Source organism: Natator depressus, chromosome 2 (assembly GCF_965152275.1).
Source record: "Natator depressus isolate rNatDep1 chromosome 2, rNatDep2.hap1, whole genome shotgun sequence".
In the NCBI taxonomy this organism is placed as follows: domain Eukaryota; kingdom Metazoa; phylum Chordata; order Testudines; family Cheloniidae; genus Natator; species Natator depressus.
Genome location: NC_134235.1, coordinates 20,896,744 through 20,905,972, shown reverse-complemented (window position 1 = coordinate 20,905,972; position 9,229 = coordinate 20,896,744). Strand labels below are relative to the sequence as shown.

The 9,229-nt window shown below is 45.8% G+C and overlaps 1 non-coding gene and 1 pseudogene across 1 annotated transcript; both read left to right on the top strand.

Annotated features, from left to right (window-relative positions):
• Positions 1 to 2,833: 2,833 nt before the first annotated feature.
• Positions 2,834 to 3,038, top strand: LOC141983555 (small nucleolar RNA U3; annotated as a pseudogene).
• Positions 3,039 to 6,517: 3,479 nt separating this feature from the next.
• Positions 6,518 to 6,731, top strand: LOC141983546 (small nucleolar RNA U3). Its single transcript, XR_012638390.1, has one exon. It is a non-coding gene; the product is annotated as a small nucleolar RNA U3 (small nucleolar RNA).
• Positions 6,732 to 9,229: the final 2,498 nt, after the last annotated feature.

Below are 9,229 nucleotides of genomic sequence, written 5' to 3'. Positions count from 1 at the left end.
CACGCACACTCAAACAGGAAATTCCCCTTTAAGAGTGGTATCCCCCATCAAGGGGCACCAGGGACCCATACTGCCCTATCCCTCCTCCTCCTGAGCACTTTTGAAAATCCCACTTGACAGGTGAAATCCTGGCCCCGTTGAAGCCAATATGAGTTTTGCCATTGCTTTCAATAGGATCAGGATTTTTCACCCTGTAGGTTTAACCAGCATCCTTTCAGAATTGCCAAAGCACCTGACGGGTATCAGGCTGAAACTCATACCAGAGTCTTTCTCTCAGGCCTGAGGATTTTAAGTCACATCAGGATCTTCTGAGGCGAATGGCTTCAATCTTGGGTATTCAGGCTGAGTTTGTGCAGGAAAATACACAGAAGTTGGTGGACATTCTGCAGTCCTTGTCCCCAGAAATGGTAGCTCTCCCTATAAATGAAGTACTATTGGAACCCGCAAAGATCGTGGCATACCCCTGCTTCCTTACCTGCAACATGGACAAATGTACTGCCAAATGACACTATGTTCCTGTGCAAAGTTCTGAGTGCTCCTATTCTCATCCAACCTCTAACTCCCTTGTTGTAATGACAACTAAAGAGAGATTGTTTCATGGGAGATATAAGTCCATGCCTAAGGACACATGTGTAAGAGGTTGGATTTGATGGGGAGGAAAATTTATTTGATCTCATCCTTACAACTGAGCATTGCAAATGAGCAGGTGCTGTTCTCCCCATTCACAAAATCATACTTTGAGATTAATCAGTCACAGACAAGTTGCCTGAATCCTCCAGAGAAGAGTTCAGGATATTCATTGCAGAAGGATGACTGGTTGCCAAGACGTCTTTGCAATCAGAACTGGACATGGGGATGCAGCTTCCAGAATTAATGTCTTTCCTCCTCTACTAAAGTCCCTGTGTGACCCTGAAATATGCTTCCTCTTCCTGTTGACAGTGCCATTCTGACATGCCTCCATAGTCAAAACTGCCAAAGATAGAGTTCAACACCATCACTGGCAGCTATGGTGTGCTGGTGAGACTCTGCCCCTGAACCTCCCCTTCTTACTTTGAGCCCATATGGCTGGAGCATGGGAAGGGTAGCATGGTGCCCTGAGTAGGGGCTTTTCCATCCACAGTTCTGAGCCTGTGTAGAGCTGTTCCTTATACTTTCCACACCAACAAAGGGCCACATCATCCACATACCCAGTGCCCATATGTCAACAGTAAATATATGCAAAGGCTGCTGAGGTTGGCATTAAGGCTTTGGGTTACAGAAAACTTTAATGCCAAACTCAGCAATGACAAATATTTGCTGTTGATATCTGTGCCCTGGATAAGTGCAGGATGAGCTCTTTGTGTGGGCAGTATGAGTTGCTTGAATTTGGGGTGTGTGGTGTGTTGCTGTGTCTACTGGAGCCAGAAGTGGAAGGGAGGTCCCTGCAGAGGAGGGAATCTGTGGTGTGTTTCTCTTAGTGTGTCATTATTTCCCTTTTTGGGTTTGTGAGGGTGTTCTTTGCCCTTAAGTTTTTTTTAAGAAACCTTTTGTTTATTGCAATGGTATCATTTAATTATAGGTTCAAATGCATTTTACTACTATTAGTGCATAGGGATAATAACTCATTATTCTTTGGGTGTTTGCTTATTCCATTTCAATGTAGGGGTGGGATTGCCCCGAGCACTGCCGGCAGAAGGTTTTCCCTCAGTGGTATCCATTGAGTCAGTCCTGCTGCCCCCTGGAGTTGCACCCTCAGATGTTGCTATAAAGGGGCAAACACTTTTCACAATGCAACATTCCATAGGTCATCTTTCAATACTTATCCTCAAAGAAAACCTGTACAACACCTCAAAAGGCGAGCCTGGGAACTAAAATTAATAACACTGTTAGACACCAAAAATCATGGATTTAACAAAGTCTCTTTTAATGGCTCTTTGCAAGAATTTGTAACACACCAGACTGACTGATATCCTGAAATGCCCACTCCAAGCCCTTTATGCTTAAACAATTAACCCTCAATCAACCAATTCATTACAAGTGACTGCCTCCAAGAAGCCGTACCACTCTTGGTTAAAAAACTGTCTAAATGTATATTTTGCTCAAAATCTCTCCTGCCTTCTCTGGAACTGAAGAAGAGCTCTGTGCAGCTAAAAAATTAACTAATTTCATCCAGCAAAGGCTGGTACAAGAAACAATATTATCTCACCCTCCTTGCTCCCTCATATTCTAGGAACAGTAGGATAAAAAAACACTAAAATTATTGTTGTCCTCTTTGTTATTAAAAATGTTGACTGGGTTTATCCAGACTCTGGTCTGTTTAAAGGAAAGCCTATGGCTATGTATACTTGCTTTTAAGTCAAACCTTCTGGGGTGGTTTCCAGAAAAACTGGGAGCTCCTGCTCCTTGGAGAATGGTAAGACTGGCCCTCAGGTTCAGAAAACACCCCTCCTTGGCTCCCCATGGCTGACTTTCTCCAGTTTGGTCTCTGGTGCCAAAGAAATGTGCTCTGGGTGTCCCAAACTGCATAGGCTGTCGTTTCGAGAGAGCTCTTGGGTTGGCCAGCTAGAGGACTGTTGTCTTAGGCATTGCAGAGAAGGGAGCAGGGAGAAGATTGGTGGAGTGGCCTGCCTGTGTCTTCAGTTTATGCAAATGAAAGGGGATGGCTACTTTGAGCAGCTTTGCTTTGAGAGGCAGCCTACGGAAGGGGGCTGTGGAGGGTAGAGTTGCGAGCCAGGTTCTGCTCACATGAGGCTTCTTGTAGTGCTCTCTTGCGAAGCCCAAATTGCAGCAACCAGCACTTAGAGGACAATGCACTGGAATGCCCTGTGACTGGCGGGGGTGGAGGGTGCTGGTTAAGGCTGTGCTTTATTGGATTATTTCCTCTAGGTGATAACTAGAGAAGGGTGGTTGTGAAAAACTGGTCTTGCTAGCTGTAATGGAGGGCTATCGTGTTTCTTTCTGACTATGAGAACAGTAGTGAGTGCTGTCCAATAACAGCTACTTTTATGGTGGGGAAGGCTATTCTTTTCTGTAGGGAAAGGGAGTCCGGTTTGAGTGGTTAGCTTTGAACTTGGGTGTGAAAAATAGCTTAGGTATAGCTACTGAGAAATACATTCCTTGTGGCTTTGGTAAACTAAGCCCCTGCTGGTCAAATGTTCTGTTTGCATTTCAGTTGCTATGTGACTGGACTGTCATTATTAATAGGCTTTAGAAAAGGGCTTTCTTTCCATGTGTACTGTCTCTCTGTTATGTCTTTGCTCCTAACCTCTGCAGTCAGCAGATTTATCATAAGAAGATTCTTTTTCTCTTGTTGGTTCTGCTTCACCTTCATAGCTATTTCTGTTCCTCCACTAAGTCTGAGAGTTTCTGTCACCATGGCACCTATCTGATGTGTTCCACGCTAGAATGGATGAATGACGCTTCGCGGCTAACACGGGCAAAGCCATTGGTGCTTGGAAGATTTTGTCTGTTCCTGCCTGGCATTTTTGAGATCAGGAGGACAGTGGCCAATATTCCCACCATTCGCTCTCCCCGAGGAGCCTAGAATTCATCACCAACACTAGGTTATATACTGCTGAGCAACTTTCATCCAGGTCAATTGCAATTAGAAATTTTGACAGGGTTTATCTGGATTCTGGGTCCAGTTCAAAGGAAAGCCTATAGCTCTATATCCTTGCTTTTAAGTAGTATTCCTTATTTTCAGTTTTTATTAGTAAAAAAAACAACCAGGATTTTTTCCAAACATTAAAACTGGGATGAAATCAGGTTAAAAATAAAAAAACAAACAGGAAAAATAGAAAAAAAAATGTTGTAATATACACATTTTACTACAGAATAATGAAACTTTTTATATTTTGTATCTCTCAGAGCTAGTGGTTTTTTCCAGAAATCCTGGTTTGCGTATGCTCGCATAATTTTCTTCAAAGTATCCTTACTCATGTGGAACCTCTTGCTGGCTTAGAGGTAGTCCAAGTTTCAAAATATGCACTCTGCATCAATAGATACAGACGGTACACTCAAAGCTCACCATGCCACTTTGCTGAAGTTGGGCAGTGTGTCTTGATGACTGTTCCAAAAAGCCAGCACATCCAGTTTCTCATTGTCAGGATTAGGCAAGTTCATGTAAGTAGTAAATTCCCCTTTCAGATTTGAAAGTTCATCTTTAGCGGAAAATGTTGAAACACTGGCATAATGGTCTGCTGCAAATTTCACCTTCAGGAAAGCGGTAAAACACCTGGATAACATCCCAAAAATAATATTCAGTACCAAATACGTCTGGGTTTAGGTTACGCGTCACGGTCGTCTCCCATTTCTTGCTGAGCATTGCTTTGGCTGTTTTGAACACTTTTTTGGTTTTCTTGTGTTCTGGGGTCAGAAGTATTTCCAGAAACAGCTGGGTTTTCTCACCATATGTGTCTCCTGCAGCTAGATGATTGAGCATCCCCAGCACAGACCCCCCTCCCCCGCCCCGCCAGCTCTTGCTGCTGGTGGGACAGAGACTTGACCGGTTCTGGCAAAGGAATGGGGTCTATTGGTTATAGCGGGGCAGGGGGGACTGGGAGTCAGGCCTGCTGGATTCTCTCCCCAGCTCTGTCAGGCATGGGGGGACTAATGGTTAGAGCAGGTTGGGGCTGGGAGTCATTCTGAGATCAAAGCAAGAGGGGCATTTCAAAGCTTACCTTACTACACACACAGCAGTCACAAGAAAGTTCAGAGCAGGGTGCCAAAAACACATCAGCAGGCACCACACAGAAATCAACACACATTACCGTGGGTCATTATTAAAATGTTTTTTCAAAGGCTCCCTGAATTGCATAGCTCACCACTGAGCTCTTCTAATAGCCCTGGTACCTGGTTGCTCAAAATTAGCAGATATCCTATCTGCATCTATGCCCCACCCCTGGGGAAACTTATCCCTCTTTGCTTCACAGATATTATGAAGCACACAGCAGGCAGTTATCACCATGGGGATATCTTTTTCGCTGAGGTCTAAACTCGTGAATAAGTTGCACCAGCACCCCTTCAAGTGGCCAAAGTCATATTCAACCGTCATTCTGCACCTGCTGAGCCTATTGTTGAAGTGCTCCTTTCTACCATCCAGAGGTCCGGTGTATGTCTTCGTGAGCCACAGAAGTGAGTGGTAGGCTGTGCCTCCCAGAAGCACTATTGGCATTTCAACATCTCCAATGGTGATTTGGCCATCTGGAAAAAAAGTCCCTGCTTGCAACTTTCTGAACAGGCCTGTTTTCTTAAAGAAGCACACATCATGCACCTTCCTGGACCATCCCACGCTGATATCAGTAATACATCCACAGTGATCCACAAGTGATTGCAACACCATAGAAATGTAGCCCTTTTTGTGTATGTACTCTGTGGTCTGGTGCCAAGATAGGGATATGCATATCTTCTATTGCCCCACCACTGTTTGGGTGCCCCATTACAGCAAAACTGTTTAGTATCTCCTGCATGTTGTCCAAAATCACAACCCTTTTTAGCAGAAGGCAATTAATGGCCATGCATTCTTGGATCACAGCAACCCCAACGGTAGATTTCCTGACTCCAAATTGATTCCCCACTGATGGGAAGCAGTCTGATGTTGCAAGCTTCCATGTAGTAATCGCCACTCACTTCTCCACTATGAGCACATAGTGTCATTTTGGTGTCACTGTGGTGCAGGGCTGGGGCAAGCTCCATACCAGATCCAGGAAAGTGGCCTTGTGCACACAAAAGTTTTGCAGTCACTCCTTCTCACCCAAAACTTGCAAAACGATGCAATCTTCTCAGTCACTCCTTGTTTCTCGGGAGGAAAACCAGTGCTCTACCGCGTTCACCTGATGCACAACTGTTAGTGTTAGAGTTTAACAAAAATAAGTACCTGAAAACAACATTGAGTGGTTTGATAAACAGGTGTAAATCAGTAAAACCTGAACTCCTTTAATAAATAAGCCTGCTAATTTATTAGTGCAAATTGGTAAAAAAAAAAACCCAAAACACCACCCCAAAAATGCAGAATACTCCTTTTAAGTCTGTGCTTCCGGAGTGGTTCCCAAACATTTTCGATGTCAACGCTCCTGCTCCCTGAAGAATGGTAAGACTGGCCCTCAGGTTCAGGAAACACCCCTCGTTGAAGAGCTTGGCTCCCCACTGCTGACCTTCTCCAGTTTGGTCTCTGGTGCCAAAGAAACACGCTCTGGGTGTCCCAAACTGCATAGGCTGTTGTTTCTAGAGAGCTCTTGGCTCAGCCAACTAGAGGATTGTTGTCTTAGGCATTGCAGAGAAGGGAGCAGGGAGAAGATTGGTGGAGTGGCCTGCCTGTGTCTTCAGTTTATGCAAATGAAAGGGGATGGCTACTTTGAGCCGCTTTGCTTTGAGAGGCAGCCTATGGAAGGGAGCCACGGAGGGCAGAGTTGAGAGCCAGGATCTGCTCACGTGGGGCTTCTCGTAGTGCTCTCTGTCTCGTGAAGGCCAAATTGTAGCAACCAGCAGATAGAGGAGAATGTGCCGGAATAGTCTGTGACTGGCAGGGTGGGTGTTGGTTAAGGCTATGCTTTCAGGGGTCATTTCTCTAGTTGGTGACTGGAGAAGGGTGGCTGTAAAAGCCTGGTCTTGCTAACCACGATGAGGAGCTGTAGTGTTTCTTTCTGAGCATGACAATGGCAGATAGTGCTGTTCTGAGGCAGCTGCTTTCTGCTGTGGAAGAGTGTCTTGCTCTCCCTGAGCAGAGCAAGGGAAGGAAACACAGTCTGAGTGGTTAGCTTTGAACTTGTCCTGTTGTTGGGTATGAAGAAAAGCTTGGCTGGGGCTGCTAGGAGCTGTGGCCCTGGTGGGTTTTGTGTACTGAGCTCTCAGCAGTGAAATGCTCCATGAACTTTCAGGTGTTGTGTGACTGGGCTGTATCTCTCAGCAGGCTTTAGAGAAGGGCTTTCTTTGTGTGCATGCTGTGTCTCCATTATGTCCTTGCTCCTAGTCTCTGCAGTCAGCGGGTTTACCATCAAAAGATTGTCTTTTTACTTTTGCTTGTTCTACTTCATCTGAATAGCTATTTCTCACTCCTTCATGAAGTCTGACCATTCTTCCCGCCATGGCACCTGCCTATTGTCCTTCACGCTGGAACAAAAATAGATGACGCTTCTCTGCTAACACCACCAGAGCCACTGGTGCTTGGGAAGATTTTGTCTTTTTCCACGTGGCAAAGCTGAGATCAGCAGGATAGTAGCCAGTATTCCCACCATTCTTGCTCTCTGAGAAACCTAGAACCTGTCACCTACTGTCCTCTAGGTTACACACTGCCGAGCCACTTTCATCCATGGAAAGCCTATGGCTCTATAGCCTTGCTTTTAAGTAGTGTTCTGTATTTTCCCTTTTTATTTGTAAAAAGAAAATCTGAGAATTTTTCAGTGTTTATTTTCCAAAGTTTAAAACTGGCATGGAATCTGGTTAAATATAAAAAAAGGAAAAGATTGTGAAAAATTGGCCGTGGGGTGGGCGGGAAGGATGTGATGTCAGCACAAAAGAATGAGGTTTCATTCAGTTTGAAATCAAAAGAGGAAAACAAAAGGCCAGGAGTCGGAAGGTCCAAAGCATCAGGAGGTTCATGAAAAATCAGACTAAACACTACATCTCTATCAACTCGTCCCATTATTTATCTACGAAAGAATTGTTATTCTCTTTCAGATATTTACTTTTATCCCCAGTGGTTTTACCAGTATTCCTGACTATTTCTGGGGCCTGCTAATTGCTACCCCAAACGGTTTTCATGAAGCTCTTCTTTGGCATTAGTGTGTAGAAAACAGAGAGCGTCATTTTTTTTGGTAATGATTAAGGCTCTGTGACTTCTGCAATGGCCAGTGCGGCTAGCTCCGGGACTGCCTGAGCAGATCTGGCAGCCCTGGAGTCAGCTAAATCAGCCGCTGCTCAGGCATTTGGGTGTGTGTGGGGGGGCTAAGGCTGGGGTTTGGGGCGACGTTTACGTCAAGGGGCTCCCCAGATGTGGCTGGTAGTCCCTTCCGTTCCTCGGCAGAGGGGCCAAAGGGCTCCATGCGCTGCCCACACCTGCAGCCAATGGGAGCTGCAGAGCCGGAGGTCATGATGGGGATAGTGTGGGGAGCCCCCCTTTGCCTTCCCTCCCCCCTAGGAGCTGCAGGGACATGCCGGTTGGAGCCAGGCAGGAAGCCTGAGAGCCTCCCTCAACCCTTCCCCCCCAGCACCCGCAGCACCTCCAGACTGCCCTCCCCAGAGCACCCGAGGCCTCTTGGCCCAGGTTTTAGTTTGGAGTATATAGTACAAGTCATGGATGGGTTATGGGCCGTGAATTTTTGTTTATTGACAGTGACCTGTCCATGACTTTTACTAAAAATACCTGTGACTAAAACATAGCCTTACTAATGATCTATTGTTAGCGGATCTATACTCACCATGTTTTCTATCTCATTAAGAAGTCGCTAGACGAGAGGATTCAGTCTCTTTGATGATACAGACATCAAAAAGGACAGGTAACCCTACTCACTCAGATATGTAAACAGGGTCTGCATGAGCGCTCCTGCGTGAAGGGCCTAGACACCATTTGACCCTTCTTTTCTCCACTGTGCAATAACAGAGCTGATTAAGCATCAATTTAGAATCTTGTTATATGTCACATCGCTGAAATCACGGATAATCAGTAACCTGCTTTGGGACAGTGTCTCTGACACAAGAAACTGTGCATTTGGAGTGAGATGCTAACAGCTGAACTCAGCAAGAGCTGTGTTAAGCGGTAGGCCCTCAAGACATCCCAGAGTGGCGGGCAGAGCAGGGCAGCGAGTGGAGTGGTGAGTTAAGGGCTCTGACAGCAGGGCAAGCCAGGTGCTACCCACCCCCAGCCAGGGTGGGAGGTGAACTCTGCAGCTGCATCTCTGAACTCTGGGTCTGCATTGGCAGAGGACAACAACTGTGAGTGGGGTGCACGGAAGGGAGGGGCATGTTAAAGAAACTTTTGGTTGCTGGACTTAAGAACCTGAGGCAAAAGGACACTGGGGTGAGCCTTTTCTTCACGGTTTTATGTTGATGAAGCCTGCTTGTGGCGTTTTCCCAAATTCCCTCCTTCTATTAAAAGTTTATATTCTACACTCAGGCTCTGTGCTTGTGAGAGGGGAAGAATTGCCTCTAGAGGCGCCAACGGGGTGGTGTATAATTGTCCCAGGTTACTGGGTGGGGGCTCAAGCCATTTTCTGTGTTGTATTGTTGAAAAGGAACCCCTAGACATTGAACCCAG